The sequence below is a fragment of the Photinus pyralis genome, unplaced genomic scaffold (genome assembly GCF_008802855.1).
Source record: "Photinus pyralis isolate 1611_PpyrPB1 unplaced genomic scaffold, Ppyr1.3 Ppyr1.4_LG4, whole genome shotgun sequence".
NCBI lineage: Eukaryota > Metazoa > Arthropoda > Insecta > Coleoptera > Lampyridae > Photinus > Photinus pyralis.
This window is the reverse complement of record NW_022170511.1, coordinates 27,229,877-27,236,524: the sequence shown is the minus strand read 5'-3', so window position 1 is coordinate 27,236,524 and position 6,648 is coordinate 27,229,877.

The following is a 6,648-nucleotide window of genomic DNA, read 5'->3' as shown; positions in this document are numbered from 1 at the left end:
AAGTCGTTAGAAGGAAAATGGTACAAACACACAAACAATTATTACAAATAGACTAAAATTAAGACTTAACTACTTACATTAATTGTCCGGAATTGATATTCAAATAAAAGGTATCCTTACACAGTTCACAAAAACAATTGCAATTTTCAATGAATACACTTTACACTAACGACCGGGTAATCGCAGCATTTATAGGGCCGCCGATAAACATCTCTCCTTGCAGCACCTTTGATGGCCAAAACTTCAGAATGTAGAACAAAAACTAGCCGCGAATTCGGCTTCCGGCTTCACAAACGGAACTTCTTCGAACTTCAAACTCACATTAGGCGAAACTTTTAATGCTGGCTGTCGCTTCAAAACAATTAATCCACGATGGATCTCGCAAAAAGCGAAATAAATTCTTCTACGAAACGTAACTCGGTGCTGAACGTAGCAAAAAGCTGATTTAAAATTTTCCACGAGACGTAACTCTGCTCTGAATGTGGCTAAAAGCCGATTTCAAACTTCAACGAAACGTAGTTCTGCATTGACTGTGGCTAAAAGCGACGCTTTTCCTCTTAACGTCCCATTTACGGTGAAACCCTTCTTCCGAAAATCAAAATTATAACAACCATTGTTACACAGTTGACAACAAAGACTATCCCCTCAACGTACGTTAATAGACCAAAAAATAGAGGTCGAATAATTTTTATAAATGGATTTGTTATCAGACATTAAGAGATACATTCTAGGAGAAAATAAAATTTCATCTCTATTAACTAAACAGAAAAGGCGATAAATTACATCCACCTGTCAATAAATTAAGCATTTACAATTGATAACAGATAAAGACCAAACAAAATTCCCAGAAATTTCTACGTTAAATAAAATAAAAATGTAAACAAAAACAACCTTGACCGCTTTCTCGTATGACACAATAATCCCCATGCCGTTACATAGACCAACGACAAATTAATAAAATTCAACTACGAATGTTAATTACACAAAAAGGAAACCGCCCTTGCCCATCTTGATTAAGATTTCACGAAATATGAGTCTATCATCGCAACCCAACGATTTAAAATTTAAAAACAATTTAAGAACATAAAAATTTTTTAGAAAAAATCATAATCAATTGCTCTTACCACAAGTTGTTATTTGCATTTTTATTTCGAGGGGCGTGTCGTGCTTTCAATCCCTCTCTGTAATATTCATTATAAAGGCTTCCTGAATCAGCAGCCGAAGATTGTTTAAGTCGGTTATGGTAGGTATGGTAAAACTAATGAGCGGCCATGCCAGTGAACGTCAATGATTTAGCTCTTGTTCTTATGAAGGTGACTTTTTTTTTAACTCCGGAGCGATATGGAAGTCACTGAAGGACGCTGATCATTTTTCCCCAGTGTTTAGTTAGGCTACTGCCATATCTTCAAGATTCTCTGTATATGTCTTTTATTTGAGGATTAATAGACTATTATAGGCACATATTTGGAAATGTAGAATGTCGGAAGCATTTCATATAACAATTGGGGAAACCGTTTTTTTAGACTAATTAAACCTCGCTGAATCCGAAAATGCATGTTTCCACGTCGTGATTCAAACCGGAAGTCTGGAATCCAAGATGGCGTCCAGATTACGTTTGAGTGTATCTACCTTGTCTCTTTAGATAAAATCGTAATTTAAACGTCGATTTTAGGGCTTTCAATGACAAGGAATTCAATATAATGCTTTAAAAAGAGACATCTTATGGTTTAAGGCCTTAATTCCATTTTTTGCCGAAAATATGATTTATTTATATGGGTAATCATTGGAGTAATAAAATTCTATGGAAATCCTAACGCGGTATTTTCATTACGAAATAAGTTTACATAATAAACAAAAACGCTTTTTTTTTCACTTAATACATTTACTAACTTTCCAAAATTTAAACTTAGTCCTGCTCCTCAGTCAACTCATAGCTCAAGATGCGAGAGTTCAGACATCGGCCTTTGCAGTAGCACAATTTTGTACAAGACAAAACGGATCTTTTGAATCCGCACATTTTGTTTGCGCATTCCGTTTTATAATTACAAGTTATGGTGTCAATGCACACTTTTGGAACAGCACCAAGGGTCATCAAAACGGATATACGGATATGTTGTCAACTTCCATCCGCAACTTTGGAGAACAGGAAGAGCCGGATGGGCTTCTATTAGGATTCGTGGACCTACACTCTTCTTCATCATAAAATCCCCCTACTTTGGTGTTGTCGAAACTGTTGATCAGAAGCTCTTCCGATAAAAACGGCGTTCTTTTCTAGAGCTAAAAATTTCTTCCAGTTTTTGGGAAGAGGAACATCGGCGTTGGTTATGTCCTGTCTCATCGGAGTTGGTTTCCTTGTCCGCCTTTTTCTGGTGCCACTCTTGATACACGTGGTTCGGTAATGGTCAAAAACGGTATCCACTCTTTCATGCCATGACCCTAGCAGTTTGAATGCTAAACCAAACCAAAATCTTAGCCGAATCTCCAAAGGTGCTGGCTAGTAGTAGGCTTTCCCATCACCACGACTAATGCTTGGTCGTCAACAATCAGCTGAGAAGATCTTCATTGGGTATCTATACTGCTTGCATTTTCGACTTTGTTCGAGATTTTTAGTTCTCAGATGATCGAAGGGCTCCATCCATTTCAGCAAGTGATAAAGGAACAGGGAACAGTTTGTGCTTCAATATTGACGTAATGTCTACTGACCAACCTGCCTTGTATGTCATTACACTCGTCATTACAAGACGTCGAAGTACATTTCTATCTGCCTCAGTCATTTTCTTCCCGTCTTTTGATAAGACCAGCAGTATGCAAAATTGGCACTTTTCTCTGATTTCTCCTTGATGAAGTTCGACAAGTAGCGTAAGTTGGTTTCCTCTCTCAGTCTTCCACACTCCTACTGTCTTGAAAAGCACGCTGAAACTCGCTGGAATCAACATCATTTTCTTCAAGGAAGGACACAAACTGAGGTGACAAAATGTGCATCAGATACTTGAAAGGCTATCTCAGGGGTTATCTTGTCTGCTCTCATGGCCTTGACGTAAGATTTTCCTTCGAAAACTTAGCCGATAGAATAGAATAATTGCGGAACTATTTTCAGAATCATGTAAGTCTTGTCGGCGTTTTGAACATTCTAACAGCCTTTGCTTTCCTATATTCCTTAGCTCTGACAACTTCTCCTCATTTCCTCGTCTTTTCTGGCATAAAATGCACAAAATATATTTGAACGTAGTAGTATACTCGTTTGTAGTAAGGAACCCGTTGTAAAAGAGCCTGCGGGGAATAATACATCGCATTTAAAAACAAAAATCGTTTATGAAGAGACGAGAGGTGACCCCTCTTAGGCCTTAGCATAACAATAGCTACAACAGAAGCCAAGAATTCAGGTTCTCTCACCTCAGTTCAATGGTAGCACTCAGATTTATTTACCAGTTGACACGCATTGTTCACACTATATGCATATTTAAAAAAACCGTAAACCACACCCACCGCGATGAGCGACTTAACATGCACCATCATCAGGTGTCTTTTTAAAGCATTGAATTGACTTTCTTACCTTTGAACACCGCCGTTTATATTACGATTCTAGCTCAAAAGACACGGTAGATACGCTCAAACATTCTCCGGGCGCCATCTTGGCCCCCATCTTGGATTCTGGACTTCCGGTCCAAATTTCGACGTGGAAACAGGCATTTTCGGATTCAGCAAGGTTTAATGAGCCTAAATAAGTTGTTTCTCCTATTGTTATATGAAATGCTCCTGACATTCTTATTTTAGAACTTATTGAAAATCTGTCCTCTGTCCTAGCCTAGGAAGTTACAGAGTCATGTTTTGAACTAAAAGTGACAAATAGATTGCAAAACCATTTTACACTTATTATAAAGAGGTAGGAAGTAATTATCCCACAGCTTCTTCAGTGCCATTTTGAATATTCATAAATGCACAATTGTGTTTTTGAATGGACATTTATTTGGGAATATTGCAAGATATCTTGGTTCTACGATCTAGCAAAATTCTGTCTTTTGAATTTGTACTTTACCGGAGCCCAAAAAATAGCGAATGTACTGCAGGACAAAGTGCGTCTTAATTGTACTTTAAAGATATAATATACCATTCTGATGTTCCCCCTATGTTTAGTGTAAATATAGTTAGCAAAATGCTTTCTTCACGAAAGGCCATAACTTGCTTATTGTTTAGGTGTGTGTGTGCGTGTGCCGTTTGCGCTAGTGCATGTAAACTTTTCTTGCGAAATTCTCTCGTGGATAATTCGGCATGCATTTGTAGTGTGTGGGTGAGGTATTCAAAAACCTTTTGGCTACGAATTGAGAATGAAATTAATAGCATACAAACGATTAAAGATTTCAATTAGCATAAATAACAAATAAAACGTTGCACTACCACAATGAAATTGGCTGTAGGCGTTTAGATAGAACATTGGCAATCTGCTATCGCCTTCTTTTGCTTTTTTGGTTGATAGTGCTTCTTTTGATTCTCCTCGGGCAGATAAGATATGCATGTTTTAAAAAAGGTCGATTTATGTTCCAATTTAATACACTTCCATCGGCATCGTACGTTGCATGGTGCAGTACTTTCTTATACTAATCTTAGAATTGAGTTTATTTACGTATAAGGTATATGAACAAGAAATGTGAATAAACTTACTTTAAAATATCTACACTGTAAACATTTATCTCAAGTACACTGACTCTTCATTGTTTATGGAAGAGGTTCATTAATTTAAAATCGAACTATCATAAAGATTTAGATTTAAAATCGTATTCCAGAACACAAAAATAACATCTCAAACAGCAGCGTCCTTTGCATATCTGAGCACGCGAGCTGTCAGTTTTAATAATACAGTTCTGGCACTTTTCTTAATTAGCTTAGGAAATCTTCGAATAACCATAAATTTATAAGATTACTATGCTTAAAAAAATATAAAGTATCACCCTTTGAAATAGATTAAAAATGTAATTTATAAATCGGACGATGCACTTAATTTTGTTCATCGTCATTAACCGAGACACATTTATGATATGTTTACTTGGGATGAGTTTTATAAATTTTGATTAAGTGCAAGACTATGTGAAGTGCGTAACCATTCCGCCTGTGTAAACACGCTGAAGTTTTAATTTGGCCGCGTACAAGGTTCAAGATCACTTAATGGGGTTTAACCCAAATTCTCGTGGCATATTAAGCAAAGTGTAACCGATTTGTAATTAAATTTATTTCTCACAGGACGATTCACTTATGGAAATCCTCGACGATATGTTCAAGGAGCTAATAAGCGGCGAGCTATTCTGATATTTTAAATCGTCATGTTACAAATTGCTGAATCCTTTCAAAGCAAGTTGGTGCACACTCGTAAATAATCACAGTAACCTAAAACCAACTAAAATATGGCATTGATTTAGCAGCTATTAAACACATGCATCATTTCCATGTTTGAGTAGTTCGGGTAAGTGAAAAATACGAATGAATAGGTTTTTACGCTTTTCGCATTAAGGCACAGCTGGAAAATTGTTGAAAAAGTTGAAGAGTAGGTACGCTTACAAATGAAATATATGGAAGTTTTTCAATACCTCGTGAACTTTACAAGACGACTTGGTTGAGGCTGTTTAAGGAAACATTATTCTAGAAGAGGCGGCGGCACTCATTGCTTTTGTCTTATTTTTGCATTACCTACTTTTAATCTTAAGAATGGTCTGTACACAATTCTTCCTATGTTATACAGAAAGGTGTAAAATTTCTTTAGTTCACGGAATAAAATTTATTATTACATGCAGTTATGTTGAGTTAAGGGCATTTCCCAAGGATAAAAATGCTCACGGGTGAAAACGTTCTACCTAATAAGGTCAGTACCTTCACAAACCAGTTAAAACTTTTTCTCAATATGGTGCACAGGGATGTTGATTAGGTTTTTGAGTATGTTTCTTTGCTTCTGCAAAAATGTCTACTCTCCAGAGGCACATTACTAACGGAGGGAGTGAGCAACTCTGTACCTCACACTCTCACAGTATAACGAATGTTACAAATTCTTCTGTAATTGTGTTCTACTGTAATTGATTTACTGTTTGCAGCCGTTCCCGTAGAGATATTTTAATTGCTTTTGTAGGGTTCCAAAACTCTCTTGCCAATGAAGAAGGAAGAGAATTAATATTTGGATTTTAATTTCCCAAAGATAAACGATAACGAGCATTACAGCGTACAGGTCGTGAAGTTTATTGATTATCGCAGACCTTTTACATTTGACCCGAAATTCCAGGTAAGAATGGACACTTCTGGACTACCGAATTTGGAAATTTTGATCCGGCCATATAATTAACCGTTGCTAATTACATGAGTTGCAGTGGCCTTAAAAGAAGTGCTCTTAATTAATTGAAATTTTAAGACCAATTACTGGTTTTAGGACGTCAGCAGGCCGCACAATTAACTAAAGAAGTTTTAATGTTTAAGCGTTATCAGACGAGTTTGCCGTGTTGGGAGGTTCAGGATTTCCTTCCCACATTTAAGTACGTCGCACTTTAAATGCTTAACTTTCAATGTATAAAACTGGGAAATGGCTACTGGTACATTAATCCATAACAAAAATGAATGTAACTTCGTTAAATGTACTTAAATTTTCCCATCTAATACAACTAACATCATCCT